The sequence below is a fragment of the Apium graveolens genome, chromosome 7 (assembly GCF_009905375.1).
Source record: "Apium graveolens cultivar Ventura chromosome 7, ASM990537v1, whole genome shotgun sequence".
NCBI lineage: Eukaryota > Viridiplantae > Streptophyta > Magnoliopsida > Apiales > Apiaceae > Apium > Apium graveolens.
In genome coordinates, this window is record NC_133653.1 from 118,985,386 (window position 1) to 119,005,679 (window position 20,294).

Sequence of the window (20,294 nt, forward strand, 5' to 3'; positions counted from 1 at the left end):
ATTGCTACATGGACGAAGTGATCATGGTTCGTATTATATAACCATGATGGTCAGTATATGTACATATAAGAGGAGAACTTCTTGTTTATTTGATATGAGATGAAGGAATGCAGCTGGGTACGTAAATCATTAAGACAATTATAAATAAATAATCATACAGGAAATATGATGGTGATTTGTGATGATGAAATATTAACATTCAAGGCGCGCTCTCACAAAAGGATTGAATAAAATAAGTGGAATTAGCCCTGTCATAGAGTGGAGAAAGGTGGCTTGACATTTTTACAAATATGTGCTGACAAGCATTTTCTTTCGGGATTAAAAAGAGATGGCGCGCCTGAACATATGAAATCAAGGAGCCAAGAAAGTGAATTTTAAGAACCAATAAGTAAAGGTAGTGGGGCCAAGTGCAATTGATTGTGATTTGATGAATAAAGGATTTTACATGGAAGGTAGGAACGTGATAAAGTGGCAGGACCTAGGGGTGAGCAAAAAATTTCATAACCGTCCAAACCAACCGTTTCAAATCACCCAAACCGAAATTTAATGGTTTTATAACGGTTTGGATCGGTTAGGGTTTCATTTTTGCAAAACCCGAAAAATAACGGTTTGGTTTGGATTTGTCTTTTATACCGCCCGTTATATCCAAACCACCCGAATCTATTAAAATATTTTATTTATATATTTTGAGGATACATATATTAGATAAATTATTAATATTTATAAATAGTTGAATCCATGTTATGTTAAGTGCACTTGAATGTTACATATTAAAGTTAAAAGATCCAAATTATTACATAATGAATTTGTTTAGTTGATAATTTATTAACTTATTAACTTTTTTACCTAGTAAATATATGCACATATTTTTCCTAACGGTTTAAACGGAAACCGCCCAACCCAAACCGTTATAGTTTGGGTGGTTTGGTTATATTAGTAACGGTTATGGTTACGGTAATGGTTAAGTAAAATGTAAAACCGCTAAATTTGGTTTGGATGGTTATGAGCTCTAAATCCGCCTATTTCACCCAATACTCACCCCTAGCAGGACCCACGTGGAGAAGTAAATGGAAATGAGAGGCTTAACTTATTCTTTTATTCACAAGTCCCTCCGTAGATGATGGATCAAATAATAAAAAGAGGATGGCATGCATGCATTTATGGTGGGGAGTGCGGACTGGGGATTATTTATATCATGTTTAAGGTGGATTGATGGTGGAGATAATTATAGAGTGGGACCTCAAAGGTAACAAGAAATCAATGGCCATTTAAAATACATATACATGCGGTCATGTGCATCACGCAAGTGATTTTGTGAAAAGTATAGCTAGTGGGGCCACATGAGTGAAAATCATGTACAAAATAAAAGTGCATGCATTTTCAAATCAGGATAATGAGGTCTATGAAATTCAAGGTTGTTAGTCCCTAACAATACAACAAGAATTACAGACGGGGGTTGAATGTAATTCTAGCTATTTTTTGAGATTAATTAAAAGTGGTTCTAATTTAACAATATATAAGTGTTTGATTTGCAAAATGCGGAATGAAGAGTTAGATAAATCAAAACACAAGTAATTGAAAATACAAGTCTTTAAAAACTTTCTGGTGGATTTGAATTTATCCACCAGATATATATATATATATATATATATATATATATATATATATCAAGAGAACCCTGTGAAGCTTGAATATCTCACAACTGCTTACAAATATGAACAACTAAACTTACAGAGAAATGCTACATGATACAACTTACAATTGTTTCTCTGAGAATGTATTTGCTTACTCTTCTTGTTGTTTTACTTGCTACTCTTGGTTTATATATCACCAAGATTACATAGTAATAAGACGAGATAATAAAACAAAACCTATCAAGTCTAATACCATGCTGCTTCACTACTCTATTCCAGCATCTTTGAATATCTTCATAATAGCATGGAAATGGTAATGCTTCTTTGTTCTCAAAAACCCAGTTGAATAGGCTGTCACATTCCTTTTGCAAACACTCGACGCATGTGACTGTGTTGTCACTATCAACAGATGTTTGAATTGATCATCCGTCGGGTTGCCTTGTTGATCATCCGTCGGTAGCTTTGTTGATCATGGTAGCTATTTGACACTTGACTTCATTTCACTTATGCAGAATTACAAAGACATCTTATATTTACAATTAATCAACCTATTCTGCATATCTAATTAAAGTCAACATGACTTATATGCTACTACAGAATCTATACAAAGGTGTTTACATAAATGTGCTACATGACTTATTGTTACATAAGCTACTCACTCGATGGATGTCAAATCATCATCCGTCGGGACTATATTGAGTCATCCGTCGGGACTATATCTGATCATCCGTCGAGTGCTACATTTTTCACTAAGTTGAATATACTAAGGTGTTTTGTTAATGTAATCATCAAGTTCACCATATTTAGCCATAATTAAGTGAAACTTGATGATAACAAAACACTCTAAAAATACAGATTTAAAAAGTAGTAGATAAAACTGAAAAGTGCTGCATAATTTACTGAAAAATTTACAAGGCAAAGTGTACAAAGATTTGCTCACAATCATTTTCAAGGTGCTCCTCTAGTCTGAGCAGATTGATCTATTTCCTTGATTATCTGGATTTCTTCCCAAGCTTCCTGTTGTTTTCTTCTATCTGATTTTGGAGCTGTCTGTGGAATTCAAGTTCATCAGATTTTGAAAGATCCAGCATTCCTTGCATTTCCAGAAGAGTCTCATTGCTAGAGATGCTCGACTGGTCCTCTAATTTCAAGAATCTTCTAACTCCCTTATCATCCATGAATTCCATCAGCCAATAGGGCCTTAGATGCACTGTACTCCCTTTGTAAGGAATAGTTAAGGTCTTTGGGAGTGCATCTTTGGCTCTAATACTCCTCAGTTCTTCAATCTTCTTTAGAACTAGTCTTCTAGCTGTCACATTGAATCCAAAGTTCTTCTTGAAGGATGAATAAACTTTTATCAAAATAGATTGGTTCTCTTGAAGAATCCTGTAAGTGGCCATGATGTCTCTTTTTCTCCCTTGTACTTGAATACTAACCTTTCAGGTAGATTTCTGTAAGCATCAATCCCTCTAACTTCTTCCAATTCTTCTAGATTAAGGTTTAGTTCAGAGAATTCCTTGATGTCACAGATGTACATGATATCTCCCTTGTTGACCTTGGTTTGAGCTTTGGTTAGGGACTTGGATATGAGAGTTGAGGGCTTCACTTTCTTGACTGCTCTGGTCTTTGTCTTTTTTGGCTTCATGAAATGAGGTAGATTGAGTTCAGGAATTGGTAGACTGTCCCAGTCTATTGGCTCATCCTTTGGAATGATAAGTTCACCATGGAAATTCTTGGATAGATCTATCTTGAATTCTTCATGTGCCACATAGGGCATGGATGTTTGAGTTGTTGCAGAAGTAGACTTTTTGGGAAACCGATCTTCTAATTCCTTTTCATCAAAGTTCACTTTTCTCTTTGCATGAAGTTTGTATCTAAACCTTTTTGTCTGCTATGATTCTTCTTGCATTTTCAGATCCTTAGATCTAGTGGTTTCAGATGATTGTTCAGGAATTTGTTGTGTAGGTTTAATAGCTCGCAGCTTGGCCAAGATAGCAGCTTGCTCCTTCTTTTGTTTGAGCTTTTTAGCATCTAGAGCAACTTGCTTCTTTTCTTGTTTCAATCTTGCCTTTTCTTCCCTTTTTGCTTCAGCAAATTGAGGGTGTCCAGCCACCACACAAATTTCCTTACCATTTCTGAAAACCTTGGCAATTCTCCTTTTCAATGCTGAATCAGCTGAATCCTTTTAGAATGCAATAGATCTTGACAATAGTTTCTTCTCATCAGGATTTGGTGTCTCATACACTGTGTCCAAAGGATTCTTTAGTGAAGATTTTGGATAGTTCACCTTTGGCTTCATGATTAGATCTGCCTTTGGAGATTTGATGCAGGATGTTTGGCCTCTTTCCAGATTGTTCATGCTCATATCATTCACAGAAATTTGCCTGATTTGAGAATGATGAATGGCTGATTTTTATGGCTCCTTTGCTAGACCAAACTTCTTTTGAATATCCTCATCAATTTTCTCCCAGTTTATTGGACTGAACTGCTTCTTCTCAGTTGCTCTCAAAGTGGCTGCTGCTTCATTGATCAGATCAATGCTATTCTTAGCTGGTGGCTTTGTGAAAATAATTGTAGGCACAATTACTTTGCTAACTTGAATGTTGAGCTGTTTCCCCCCCTCACTTGAGCCTTTCTCCCCCTTTTTATAATCATCAAGTTGTATGGGAGGGAGTTGAGCAGCCACCAACTGTTGGAGTAGAGCAATCTGAGTTTCTTGATTGGTAAGTATCTTGGCCATTAACTTCTCTACAACAGAGAATCTTGAGTCCATGGCCTCAACTTTCCTATTGAGATCAGCCTCCTTCCTTAGATTTTGAACTATTTCAGTCATGGTGGTTGCAGGAAGTCTAACATCCAACTTTGCTATGACATCTTGTTTTACTTAGAAATTTCTTACTTGATTTCATCCACACTCTGACTGTGTTGGAGAGCTTGAATTTTATGCAACTGGAGTGCTTCAAGGTGTGTTGTAAGTAGCTTCTTTGTGCTGGTATTAGAAGATGCCTGAATGGCTGTTTGGGTGTCATGAATTAGCTTGAATAGTGTTGATTGGTGATGTGAGTAGGAACATTCTTTTGTTAGCATCCAGGCAGGAACATCTGCATCTCCCCCTATGCTCATGCTATCTTCCTCATCATCCCCACCAGCATTCCTAAAAGAAATTTCATCCAGTTCAAAATCACTGCCAATGGTAGAAGGCATAGTAGTGATTGCATCCTTTGCTCTCTGTAAAATTGTGTAGTATGCACCAAGTTTAGTATTCTTTCAGCCTCCTCATTTCCCTGTACAACTAGAGTTTGGTAAGCTGTAACAGGGTGAGTAAATGTCTCAGCATCTAGGGAAATAGAATCTATAACATCTTGATATTATTGCTGAAATAGCCTTTTCCTTTCTGCATCTTTGACATTCATTGACTCACTTGCAATGGTTTCCATCCTTATCATTCCTGTACCTGCATTTCTCTCATGATCTCTCTTTTCTTGCATCAAGGTCTCACCTTGGCTCCCCCCACCCTCACATCCACACCTTCACCATCTAAGGTGGGACTTCTAACACTCACTTTTGCCAGTCCTGAAGAAATGGACTGCATTGGATCACTCTTTTTCTCTCCTTTTTCCTGGGAGCAACCCAGACTCTCACTCAAGTCACTACCTTCCCTCAATCCTAATAGTGATTGCACAATTACTAAGTCATCTGCACTTGTGACTATAGACAAACTTTGGAGTTGTGCAGAGATACCCGACGGATGAGAAATATCCATCGGGATAGTAATTTGGCTAACCGATGGATGACTGCTGTTAGGCACATCCGTCAGGATACAATCACTACTCGACGGATGAAAAATATCCATCGAGTGAGTAGAAATAAATGAGTTTGGAGTGGAGACTATTGTGGACTCTGTGCAGATTGAGGAGAATTTTGGCACAAATATCTCAACAGTCTAAAAAAGAAATGGCAAGTGAGCCAACAAATCATCTAGAAGATGATGCTCACTTGCATGGATTTTTGGCTTCTCTAACAGAGTTAAATATGGAGAATATGGTTGTGATGTTTGAATCATGTCAACATCCAAAGATTGGGTGGGGAAATTTGGTGTTTGAGGTGTTTCAATTTGTACAGATTTTGGCTGTGACTCCATATTTGTTGAAGCCACATCAATTTGACTTTGAGATGGTACAGTGACTGGGTCTTTAGCTCCAGTTTGCACTGTGTGTGTACCCTGTGCATCCCCAAGGGTTTTGGATTTCTTCTTTCTTGTGCAGGTTTGTGGTGAACTTGTGTCCCTACCCCTCTTGGCCTGTGCTCTTGGCTGAGAGCTTGTTTCAATGGTAACATCCATTTGGGAGGATGAAACTAGTAATGAGCTAATATCCTTATTAAGCACTGCAGTTTGTTGAGAAACTGCAGTGTGGCTAGGCTGGGAAACACTCACCTCTCCAACCTTATCCTTAGGGCTTCTTTGATTTTCACCCTGTCCCTCACCAGTCTTTTCCACCTTCACACTCCCTTCTTTGTGTTTAGTGGATTTTACAACTGGCATCTTTTGAGAGACACCAGAGGGGGCTTTCTTTGTCTTTGGTTTTGTAACTTTAGATTTGGTAGCTTGGGTAGGCATCTGTCTGGTCATTGACACAAATGCCACTGCTACACTAGAGGGCAAATAAATGGTTGAGGTTGGAAGAGTAAAGACAGTTGAGATTACCTCACTTACCTGAGGTGCCTCCATTACTGAAAAGTAGAAGAGTGACACCTCTTTGTGGTGGTTTGCTCTATTTAAATCTGCAATAATTCTTCTTTTTTGAACCCAACACTCTAACTTGTTGGTTGGGTTCTCAAGCATAATATCCTCAGAGAGGTAGTTAGCAAGCATCATGAAAAATCTAGCATAATAAACATTCTTACCCCTCTTATTAAGCTCCCCTAACTTAAACCCCAACTCAAATAAGACTAGATCACTAAAGTTGAAGAATTTATCAGTTACTAGCATGTAAAGCATGTTGAGCATGGAGATATTAACTGAATCAAAATTGCTAATTTTACCAGAAAATACTTTAGTAACTATATCACACAGATAACTCCATTCCTTCCTAAGACCCAACCTCCTAATTTCACTTAATTTAGAAGTAGAGAGTGCATAACCCATGGAATTAAGCATATTAACAATGTCAGTGTCTGTGTGTGGAGAAGTTACAGTATTATCAGGAAACTTGAAACATGCTTTAACAATATCACTATTAACACATAATTCCTTACCTTTAATCATGAAAGTGATGGTCTTGTCGGTTGAGTTGTACAATGCAGTTGTCCACATTTCTTCAACAACCTCACAGTAAATGGTGGGTGATTCCAGCATGGCATAGTGAGTTTGCAGTTCTTCACAAAATCCATCATTTTGTGGTAGTCGCCAGATTGTTGAATCCCCTTGTTCACTAGAGCCGTGAAATTGTTCTTCTCATAGATAAAACCAGTTTGAGACATGATTTTGACGACTGGTGCCATTGTTAGAGAGTAAGAACTTGCAGAGAGAGAGTAATTGCTTTTGAGAAAGAGAGAAGTTATAGCAGATGAATTGAGAGTGATAAAAGAAACGAAATGAAAATGAATTTTGCTTTTATACTCTCTCAAAAATAACTGTAAAAAATAATAAATTAAAATAAAGTGACCACTAAAAATTACCCAAAATAGCCGTTTAAAATTAACTGTAAAAATTCCATCACTTATCCGTCGTGTTATGCTTACAAACTGTAAGTATACTCGGTGGATAATGTTCAGAAAATCAACGGCTAAGGATGAGATAATTCAACGGATGAGGATAAATCAGTTATCCGTCGAGATATAAAATATTCCAGAAAAATAATTGATTTTATTAACAAATTGTATATCAACGGATGATCGAACTCGATGGATAATGATCATCTGCCAGGATGTAAATTTTGACTTAACCAAAATTTCATCCAAGACTGAAAAATTAATTAAATTTCTGGCTGCATTACAACTTGCAAAATATCTGAAAAGATTCAAGAGTAATTAAGCATACCTAACTCACTTACCAACCTTGACAAGGTGGATTCATCCAGTGGCTTAGTAAATATATCTGCAAGCTGATTCACTTGGAGCAAAATGTAGTTCCACAGTACCATTCATCACATGTTCCCTTATGAAGTGGTACTTGACGTCTATGTGCTTTGTTCTTGAATGCTGTACTGGATTTTCAGTGATGGCAATTGCACTTGTGTTATCATAGAAAATAGGAATTCTTTCCACTTGCAGACCATAGTCTAGCAATTGTTTTTTCATCCACAAAATCTGTGCACAGCAACTGCCAGCAGCAATATATTCAGCTTCAGCTATAGAAGTAGAAACTGAATTTTACTTTTTACTGAACAAGGACACAAGCTTGTTTCCTAGAATTTGACAGGTTCGTGTTGTACTTTTTCTATCAATTCTCCAAAAGCTTGTTTCCTAGAAATTGACAGGTTCCTGTTGTACTTTTTTTATCAATTCTCCAACTTCTAGTGAAGTGATTCTCTAAAAGAAACTTTGACAAAGTGTCATACCAGGCTCTAGGTGCTTGTTTTAATTCATAGAGTGCTTTCAAAAGATAGTATACATGATCAGGTAGATTTGGATCTTCAAAAATAGGAGGCTGACTGACATAGACTTCCTCCTCCAAATCTCCATTTAGAAAGGCACTCTTGACATCCATTTGATAGACCTTGAAATTGGCATGGGTTGCATAGGCTAAGAAGATTCTGATGGCTTCAACTCTTGCAACAGGAGCAAAGGTTTCATCAAAATCTATTCCTTCTTATTGACAATAGCCCTCAGCAACCAATCTAGCTTTGTTCCTTACTATTATGCTATTTTCATCCATCTCGTTTCCGAATACCCATTTGGTATCTATAGGATTCTTCCCTTTAGGCTTGGGTACCAGCTTCCAAACATTGTTCCTTTCAAATTGGTTTAGCTCCTCCTGCATAGCCAAAATCCAATCAAGATCCAACAAAGCTTCTTCTACCTTCTTTGGTTCTTCCTTAGAGAGGAAGCTGCTATATAGACATTCTTCTTGAGTTGCTCTCCTTGTTTGAACTCTAGAAGATACATCACCAATGATGAGCTCAAAGGGGTGATCCTTTGTCCATTTCCTTTGTTGAGGTAGATTAGCTCTAGATGAAGAGGCCTCAATGTTGCCTTGATGTGTGATTGAGTTTTGATTATTGGAAACTCCCCCTGAGTTTGTGAATCTATGATTTGAGAGAGGGGAATTTTCTGCAAGTTAGCTATTTTGACTTTCAGCTTCTTTTGATGACCCGACGGATAGTGAATTTTGAGTTTCGACGGATGAATCTGATTGTCTCTCGATGGATGATGCAGATTGTCTACTGATGGATGAGGCATTTTGTAACTCGATGGATGGTGAGTTATTAGCTTTATTGGTTGTAGATTGTTCTGCACTATCCTTATTGGAAGTTTCTTGATCACTTTCATCATCACTGTCATCACTAACCATCTCCACATTGTCAAAATTGAGGCTCTCATGGTAATCTCCATCTTGCAGTCCTTTAATCTTTTTATCATCAAACACAACATGTATTGATTCTATAACAATGTTGGTTCTCAGATTGTAGACTCTGTATGCTTTATCAACAGCATATTCAACAAAAATTCCTTCATCTGCTTTAGCATCAAACTTCCCATTCTGATCAGTTTGATTTCTCAAGATATAACATTTGCAGCCAAAGACATGAAGAAAGTTTAGAGTTGGCTTCTTGTTCTTAAACAATTGGTAGGGAGTCATGCATTTTGCCTGATTAACCAAGGAAATATTCTGAGTGTAGCATGCAGTATTTACAGCTTCATCCCAGAAATATATAGGTAATTTTGATTCTTCAAGCATTATCCTTGCAGCTTCAATAAGTGATCTGTTCTTCCTTTCTACTACTCCATTTTGTTGTAGAGTTCTTGCTGCTGAAAACTCATGCATAATCCCATTCTCTTCACAAAATACTCTCATAACAGAATTCTTGAACTCAGTTCCATTGTCACTCCCGATTCTTCTAACTTTGAAATCAGGATGATTGTTGACTTGCCTTATGTGATTGATGATGATTTCACTAGCCTCATCTTTAGACTTTAGGAAATATGTCCAAGAGAACTTTGAGAAATCATCTACAATTACTAGGCAAAATCTTTTCCTTGAGATAGACAACACATTGACTGGTCCAAATAAATTCATGTGTAGCAGTTGCAAAGGTTCTTCAATTGTTGAATCAAGCTTCTTTCTGAATGATGCTTTGATTTATTTTCCCTTTTGGAAAGCATCACACAGTCCATCCTTAGAAAACTCCACTTGAGGAATACCTCTAACCAGTTCTTTCTTTACAAGCTCATTCATGGTCTTGAAGTTTAAATGAGATAGCTTCTTGTGCCATAGCCAACTTTCATCTTGACTTGTTTTACTGAGAAGACAAGTAACATATTCGGCATTTGATGAGTTGAAGTCAGCTAGGTACACATTTCCTTTTCTCACTCCAGTGAGAACCACTTTGTTGCTCCTCTTGTTTTTCATAACACAGGCTTCTTTAGTGAAGGTTACTGAATTGCCTTTATCACAAAGCTGGCTGATACTCAACAAATTGTGCTTGAGACCATCCACTAAGGCAACCTCCTCAAAGATGACATTGTCTTTTGAAATCAAGCCATATCCCACAGTATAACCCTTGCTGTCATCTCCAAAAGTAATACTTGGGCCAGCTCTTTCCTTGAACTCTGTGAGCAGGGTAGAATCTCCAGTCATGTGTCTTGAACAACCACTATCCAAGTACCACAAATTCTTTTTGTTTTCCTGCACACATTAAAATCAAATCAAGTTGATTTTGGTACCCAAGTTTCCTTGGGTCCTGCCTTGTTAGCTTTCTTCTTTTGTTTTTTAGGTGTGATCTCATTCGACTTGGGGATATCAGATTCATCCTTAGTCATCTGAGTTGGACCTTTGAAACCATTCATTAAAACATAATTATCATGCATATTTTGATTAACAGGAAATGGCATGCTATTTGTAAACATGTTATTCCAGCAGGGCATGATAAATGACATTTGAGGCATATTAAATGCATCATAATAAGGATTAGGTGCAAATGGCATATTAGCAAATTGTGCATTCATATTATGTGTAGACATACCATTCAAAGTCATATAAGGTATAGTACTCATGTTGGGAAAGGAAGGTGGCACAGTCGTGGAAGTAGGCATGGCAAGTTTGCAATTAACAGACAGTTGATTAACACTACCACACTTAACACAGATTTTTCTAGGAGCATACTTATCAGGTGTGTAGTTGTTATGTTTGTTAATCCCTACTTTCCCATTTCTATTATTTTTCTTTTTAGCCTCTATTTTAACCTCAATCTTTTCTAGTTTGTCATTCAATTGCTTGATGGATAGATGACCAACATTCACTTTCTTCTCCTTATTCACTTGACTAGATTCTTTTGAAATAAAGTTTTTAGAAACTGATCCATATTTTTCATTTAACTTGGCAAGTTTGGCTTTACTCACAGGTTTGCTTACAGCCGACGGATGAGGATTTATGTCACTCGACGGATAACCTTTTTGATTATCCGACGATTGACCCTCATCATCCGTCGAGTCTACATCTGTTAGCAATCCTTCAAGCAAATTAGATTCTAGCTTCTCTTTACTCTTTTTTTAGGCTACGCCACAGAAGGATTCAATACCTTGAACTTTGGTGATTTGAGCATGAACATCTCTAGATGATTTCCATGCCTTAATCACCTCATGTTTACGATCAAGCTGCTTCTTCAAAATTTCTACTTTCTTTAAGGACTCAGTTAATTCATCCTTAGCAATCTTACATTCTATTCTCAATTTTCCAAATTCAATAAATTGAGACTCTAGCACATTATTCCTCTCACTTAAAAATAAATTATTTTCTTTGATTTTAGCATTTTCCTTAGTGAGGGACTTAAGTGTAACACGCAAATGATATAATTCTGCAGACATGTCATTTATTGCATCATTACACTCAGCTTTAGATAAATGTGCAAGGTTAGTAGTGATTACCTGATTAATTGAAGAACTTGTCTCTGTTTCATCAGACTTAGCCATTAGGGCTGGATTTACATAGCTGACATCTTCATCCTCATCCAAACCATCTACTGCCCAGTAATTTTCTTGTGTAATAAAAGCCCTTTCCTTTTGTTTGAGCAAGTCAAAGTACTTCTGTTTATAATCTACAGGCTCAAACTTCTTTTTGCTGGAATCTGACTTTCTACACTCACTGGCAAAGTGCTCTGGCAAGCCACATTTGAAACACTTGAAATTTGATTTATTAACCATATTTCTATTTGGCTTCGCTGCTCCAAAGTTCTTCTTGAACTTGATCTTGGAAAATCTTCTGGAAAGAAATGCAAGATGTTCATCAATGTCATCCATATCATCTTGGCTCAAAGAATCTTCATTTTCTGCTACCAGCCCCTTGCCCTTATTTTCACAGACCTTTGAAGTAGACTCAACAGCTTCTATCTTCATCTCCTTCTCTTTCTCTAACTCAGCAGCCAATGCAATGGACCCTCCTTTCTTTCTCCCTTTCTCCATTCTTTCATCTTGCTCTATTTCAAGCTCATAAGTCTTTAGAATGCCATACAGTCTCTCTAGTGTAAACTCCTTGTATTCTTGTGAATTTCTCAAGGAGACTGTCATTGGTTTCCATTCTTTTGGAAGGGATCTCAGAATTTTGAGGTTAGAATCCTTGGTTTAGTAGACTCTTCCATGCAGCTTCAGAGCATTTAGTAGCTTTTGAAATCTACTAAAGATATCAGTGAAAGTTTCACCTTCTTCAAAGTGGAAATGCTCATATTGCTGAATTAGTAACTGCATCTTGTTTTCTCTAACTTGTTCAGTGCCATCACAAATTATTTGAATGGTGTCCCAAAGCTCCTTGTGAAGGGTTTTTAGCACAATAAACGCAACGAAAATGTAAATTTAAATCTTAAAAAAAACTGAAACCCTCCGCAGGATCCATGCGAAAAATAAAATTTAATTCGTAGTTCAGTATGTTTACTTTAAGAAGCTTTACATTAATGGAAAGATGGAGGTCTTTAATAGCGATCCAAGAACCACGAGCGGAGATCCTTAGCAGCTGCTCCTCAAGTATGAAGCACTCCACCGGTATCCACCAAGAAAATGATGTAATGGAGAAGGAGGAGGTGGAGAGAATTAGGGTTTTGTAAAATTTTTAAGTTGAGGCAAAAATAGGGTTTATAATAGTATATTTATAGGCAAAATTTTCAGCGGAAAATTTTGCCATAAAATATTATTATTATTAACCCTTTATTATTCTCATTAATAATTAAAACACCTTTTAATTATTAATCCTTTTTCTAAACACTTTAGAAATAATTCTCTCTCTTGATTTAATTTCCAAAAATTAAATTCTTAATTAATAATATTAAGAACCTTTTCTTAATTAATTTATAATCAATTAAATCTCATTTAATCAATTATTAAATTTGCCAATTAATTATTTATTTCATAAATAAATAATTATCAGCCATTATTAATTAATTCCTCCACCATTAAATCATTATCTTTTATGGTGTGACCCTATAGGTTCAATATTAAGCCGGTAGTAGAAATAAATAATAATAAAACTATTTTATCATTATTTATATAAATTTTCTAATTCATTAAATATGATTAATTAATTAATCATATTTATTCTACATCGTGAGGGATACTTCTCAGCATATCGCGACTATCTGGATAATACAAATTCACTGCTTAGAATACCAAGAACCTATTAAGTGAGTAGTTACCGTACAATTAATTCCTTCTACCCTGCAATGTCACGATTAAATATAAGGCATGGAACTTGTGTCAAGCCTATCTTATTTAATCACTTGCTTTCCCATTCACTATGCTTAGTTCTATTTAATGTAAATTAGAAACTCCTTTCTAATTTCATTCACTCTGGCCAGAGATTCCTGAACTAACATAAGTGGATCAACATTGAACATTCTCTTCCTTCACTGGAAGGGGTAGATCCTTTATTGATCATACACTATCTTCGTGTACAAATTCTTATACCCAGTAGAGCCCTTATAATTGTCCCTTGAGACTAAGAACTAAACCAAAGCATAGTTCAGTGTACACAAGATGACTATGATGACCTCAAGTCTAAGGATACTTGTACAACTATCACTATGTGAACAACTGCTGACACGTAAGTGAACTCCATCAGTTGTTCAGCTGTGTGAGTCATTTTCAGTGAACTTATTCTATAATAAGCACCTACATACTAGCTATAGTGTCACCACACAAATGTCTATGAGAACATACATCCTTCATAATGAAGCAAGCATAGTATGTACCGATCTTTATGGATTATTAATTACCAGTTAGTAATCCTACGACCAGGAACTATTTAAGTTTAGAGTTATCATCTTTTAGGTCTCATTATTATGATCTCATCCCAATCCATAAAAAGCTTTACTCTAAACTGTGGTATATCTTATTTAAACATTTAAATAGATAAAGCCCACAATAAAAATAAAACAAGTCTTTTATTAATATCAATGAAATCAAAACAGATTACATAAAAGTTATTCCTAAATCCTCATACATGATTGGACTTAGGACATATCTCTTTCACCTTGGCTGTCTTGTAATTGATGATGTTGACAAACATGTCACCATCAACTCCATTGAACATAATATTCATGGCCTTCTTGTCTTTCCTGACTTGTTTAATATCAGGATTTGACCATTCATGCCTTGGCTTGGGAACTGATGGCTCATTTCCAGTTGCAGCTCTCATTGGTACATGAGGACCTCTCTATGCAATCCACATAGGTCTCATCTTGAGAAAGAAGATGTAGGTGCATCTTCAACTTCCAGTGGCGATAATTGTCTTTGTCCAGAAATGGAATCTTAACTTCAACATCCTTCTTGTTCATCTTGCTGTTTGTTGTGATCTTTAGACTCTTTATACTTCAAAAGGTTGCTCTGATACCGAATTACAGAAGGGGGGGGGGTTGAATGTAATTCTGGCTACTTTTTGAGATTAATTAAAAGTGGTTCTAACTTAACAATATATAAGTATTTGATTTGCAAAATGCGGAATGAAGAGTTAGATAAATCAAAACACAAGTAATTAAAAACACAAGTCTTTAAAAACTTTCTGGTGGATTTGAATGTATCCACCATATATATATATATATATCAAGAGAACCCCGTGAAGCTTGAATAGCTCACAGCTGTTTACAAATATGAACAACTAAACTTACAGAGAAATGCTACAGGATACAACTTACAATTATTTCTCTGAGAATGTATTTGCTTAGTCTTCTTGTTTTTCTACTGGCTACTCTTGGTTTATATATCACCAAGATTACATAGTAATAAGACGAGATAATAAAACAAAACCTATCAAGTCTAATACAATGCTGCTTCACTAATCTATTCCAGCATCTTTGAATATCTTCATAATAGCATGAAAATGGTAATGCTTCTTTGTTCTAAAAAACCCATTTGAATAGGCTGCCACATTCCTTTTGCAAATACTCGACGCATGTGACTGTGTTGTCACTGTCAACAGATGTTTGAATTGATCATCCGTCGGGTACATGATTATCATCCGTCGGGTTGCCTTGTTGATCATCTGTCGGTGGCTTTGTTGATCATCCGTCGGGTAGCTATTTGACACTTGACTTCATTTCACTTATGCAGAATTACAATACATCTTATATTTACAATTAATCAACCTATTCTGCATATCTAATTAAAGTCAACATGACTTATATGCTACTACAGAATTTATACAAATGTGTTTACAGAAATGTGCTACATGACTTATTGTTACATAAGCTACTCACTCGATGGATGTCAAATCATCATCCGTCGGGACTATATTGAGTCATCCGTCGGGACTATATCTGATCATCCGTCGAGTGCTACATTTTTCACTAAATTGAATTTACTAAGGTGTTTTGTTAATGTAATCATCAAGTTCATAACATATTTCCAATAAAGGTGATTCAAGAAAACAACAATCTGCCAAATTATAGTTAACTAATTAATGTTTTTGCCAATGAACTAAAGTTCAATGGTGAGATCATGGCGCGCCCTCTTTGTATAGGCAAGCCGATAAGTAACCCATGCAATGAAAAAGGAAAAAATAAAATACAGGCACATGAGTATATGATGGTGATAGTGCACAATAATTATTATATATGAAGAGAAGATTATAATTAAAGTTTGTATTGGCAGCATATGAAACAATAAGGATGTGTCTAGGGTGAAACAAACAAAAGGACGTGTCCTGTAAAAAGAAAAATAAGAGAAAGGCGCGTCCACAAAATTTCAAGACAAGTGTATACATCCAACTTGCTATTTCACATTTCTAGGTTGATCATCAAGTGAAATTCTTGGATGAAGCAAAAAAGGCTCATGTCTTCTGCTCGAAAAATTAAGGACACGCCTAAGAAAGAAATGAGAGACCGGAAAAGCATATACATAAAAAGGATATGGAGCAGCATGTAGGCCATGTCAACTGGATACTTCTAGTACACATGCCTTAAAAGAAAACCAACGAGAAGAAGAAGCAACGACGTGCCTTTGTTTATGTAAAAAGGTTTGATAAAGGTTTTGCTATAAAAGAAAAGGATTTCGCAAGGGCGCGCCTCCAGATACATAAAAGAATTGGAAAAGTTAACTTGGGAAAGTTGGTAGAGGCTAGTTTTGTATAATAGAGGTCAATAGAATAAAATAGTTAAATGAGGAAAGTTCGAACGGTGAGGATGATGAGATTATGGCGCGCCCTCCATGTATAAGCAAGCCTATGAGCATCCATTGTAAATAAAGACGGCGCTATGCTAAATGATGAGCCATAAATAATCAGGCCCAGATAGAAGAACAGGGGCCCAAAAGAGATGCCACCCCAGGCCCAAGCCGAAGTGGTTCCCGGTGCCACGTGGCACAGGGCAAAAGAGTCAACTGTCTCATGTTACCCAAAATGGATTAATTACATCCTAGCCATTCATGGGTAATCATCCCAAGACAGCTCTGATGGAGAAAGGACACCTGACCACACAGCTCATCTGGACCGTCCAACCTGTCACAAACCAAGAATGATCAAAGGCCAGGATGAAGAGGTACAAACCCCAAAAACCCTAAATCTTGGGACCTATAAAAGGCCCCAAAAAGAGGGTTTTAGGGGTTGAAAAACATTTGACTGCTATACACACATACACACACCCTCACATATTTTTGAATAGCTCCTTCTTCCCTCTTCTTCTTCTTCTTCTTCTTCTTCAAGAAAGCCCATTTCTTATTCTCACACCGGAGTTTCCGCGGGATACAACCCCCCTCCGGTTCTGTTTTGCAGAGACCCCTACCTAGCAGGTTAACCGCACCCAAACCGCTGCGGAGGCTGGGTCCCGGCACGTGAGAGAAAGGAGAAGACCTGGGAAGAAACCGAGTTATCATTGGTGCTAGAAGGAGGGGCTCGAACCTCCGGTGACGTGGTGTCATCTCCAGCTACGTTGCACAACTACAAAACCAAAGAAACCCTCTCTGGTAAGAACAAAAACCCTCCCTCTCTTTACAGCTCACTCTCCTTATTCTTTCTCCAGGACGATCACACATCCTAGCACCATCACCCTTACTGTGTCCTGAATGACCACGCGAAAGAGCAAGACCTCGGTCTCCGGAACCATTTAGCCCATGGTCGCCCCGCCCAGGGACGACAAGATGGAATATATAGATGAAGAGCCCACCACAGCTCGTGCTTCGTCTCAGCTTCAGCCCGGAGACCAGAGATTAACCATAGAGAAAGCAGCCCACAAGTATGCAGAAACCTCTACAAACCCCTGGGGAAATATGACCCCGGAGCAGATTCAAGCGGCTATGGACCTGTGGAAAGAAAATATCAAGGCTCCTGAGACCCGTCCTGAAGACCAGGAAGAGCATTCAGAAGAATCCCAGGGCTCAGTCTTGGACCGAATCGGCAAAACTAAGAGGCCGTCAGAGAACGGCCGAGACGAGATCAAGAGGGCCACGCTCCGGGACCGTATTCGAAAGGAGGAAGAGGCCAAGGCCAAAGCCAACATTGAAAAAAGAGTGCAAGACGAAGAAGCCAAACTAAAGAAAAAGGCACGTCGGATCCATGTCTCCTTGGATTCAGAACCTGAAAAGGAATCCAAGCAGGAGCAAATGGCCCGAGTTCTCCGGGACCTTAAAAGAAAAGTGGAAGGGGATGTGGAAGTCGGGGCGGCGGCCACGCCCTTCACCAGAAAGCTGGAATCCACCCCCAGGGAATCAGCGCTCAAGCACTTCAACTTCGACTCTTTTGATGGACTTGCCGACCCTGAAGAACATCTCAACTACTTTGAACAGATCTCGAACATATACGACTACAATGACCTCACCAAATATCGTTTCTTTGCCTCAACACTGAAGGGTGGAGCACAAAAATGGTTCAGTCAAATCTCCTCCCGGAGCATCGACTCTTGGAAGGACTTCCGGGAGATATTTCTCAAGAGGTTCAGGGCGAACCGTATGAATGAGCTCCAGATGTGCCACTTGGAAACCATACAACAGAGAAGCAGAGAAACTCTCCCAGAGTTCATCAAAAGATTTCAAGAATCAGTCAACCAGCTCTCCAACCTTGAAGAGAAGGAAGCCGTGAATATTTTCCGGCGAAATCTCCACCCAGTTTCATGTGAAGCCTACGTGAAGGACCTAATCCATAGGGAACCCCAAAGCCTTGCTTCAGCCTATGCAATGGCGTCCAAGTTTATCAAAGAAAATGACTTCCTCACCTCAATGAAGATGAACAGGAGGATCCGGGATGATGATGAATCCCCAGAACACCGCCGCCCCTACGGGAAAGAAAAGAGGCACAAGACAGATATACGGACCAATTATGTGCAGTAATCCAGGGGGACCCCACCCCGGGATGACTACTCCAGACACCAGAAAAATGAAAAAAAGCCCAAGCCTAAGAGGGAACCAAAACTGGAGCCCGAGTGGACTCCGCTCAATCGACCCCGGGCCGACATCTTGAGAGAGGTCAAGGGAAAGCCCTTTTATTACCCCCCGAAGCCGCTGTTGGCACCCCCCGGGAACAGGACCCGGGACAAGCATTGTGGGTACCACGAAGATCATGGCCACACCACGGAGAACTGCTTCTCTTTCAAAATGTTCATTAAAGATCAGATAAAAAAGGGCAACATAAACCAGTACCTACAGAGAAGACTTGATGACAGAGATAAACCCTCCGGTGGAGGGAAACATGTGGTCAACATGATTTTTGGGGGACCTCCTCCCCGCCCCGTATTCCAGATGAGGGCAGCGATGTCTTGATGATCCAGCCGGCTGAAGATGAGCGCATATATTTCTCTAATGCAGATTATGAAGGCCTGGATCCCGAGCACAACCAAGCCCTGGTCGTGACCCTCGACATCGCCGATAATGAGGTACAAAGAATTTTGGTTGATAATGGTTCCTCAGCTAATATTGTTTTTGAACACACCCTTAACAGGATGAAGTTAGGACACCTCTGCATGGATCCATGCCTCGAAGACCCTCTCTACGGATTCGGAAACAATATGATCCCGATCCGCGGGGTAATATACCTCCCCATGGTCTTTGGTACCGCTCCCCGGCAAGTATCTCATATCATGAAATTCTACGTGATAAGTGCTGCATCCTCTTACAACGTGATCCTGGGAAGACCTACCATCACCAAGCTCCGGGCCATCCTGTCTATAATTCACCTGAAGTTGAAGTTTCCCACCCCGGGAGGCATTGGGGAACTCAAGGGGGACCGGGGTGCTTCGGGAAGATGCTATGGACAGGCGCTGGTCATGGCTGAAACTGATCCAGAAAACAGAAAGAAGGAAATGGCCTTACCCAAAGGCCAAAGCCGCAAGAAACATCGCGAACATTTCAATAAAAGGCTAAAGCTGGATGTCAACATGATAGAGGACTCGGGATACAGCGTAACCAACGCTGACGCCCGGATATAGAGATTTGTGGAAGTAAGAGAGAAAACCAAGGTAGAGCCGACCGCCCAGATGTTAGAGATAGAATTGGACCCCGGGAACCCCACCCGAAAGTTGAAAATTGGAAAAGGCCTGGAGACATCCTTTCAGGAAGAGCTCATCTCACTGTTAAAAGAATATGCGGATGTATTCGCATGGACGCCAGAGGATATGCCCGGAATCGATCAGTCAGTGGCAATGCACAGCCTGGATGTAGACCCGAAGAAAAAACCAATCAAACAGAAAAGGAGAAATTTTGCTCCCGAACGACAGCAAGCAATAGACGTGGAGATAGAAAAGCTGCTCAGGGCCGACATCATCTATGAGATCAAGTATCCCGACTGGCTCGCCAACGTGGTGCTAGTTAAGAAGCCAAACGGAAAGTGGAGAATGTGTGTCGACTACACGAGCCTCAATGCTGCGTGCCCTAAAGACTCCTATCCCCTCCCAAATATTGACCAGCTAATCGACGCGACTTCGGGCCATACCATGCTCAGCTTCATGGACGCCTTTTCGGGATACAACCAGGTTCGCATGAATCCCTAAGACATCGCCAAAACGGCCTTCATTACTCATAGGGCGGTTTACGCCT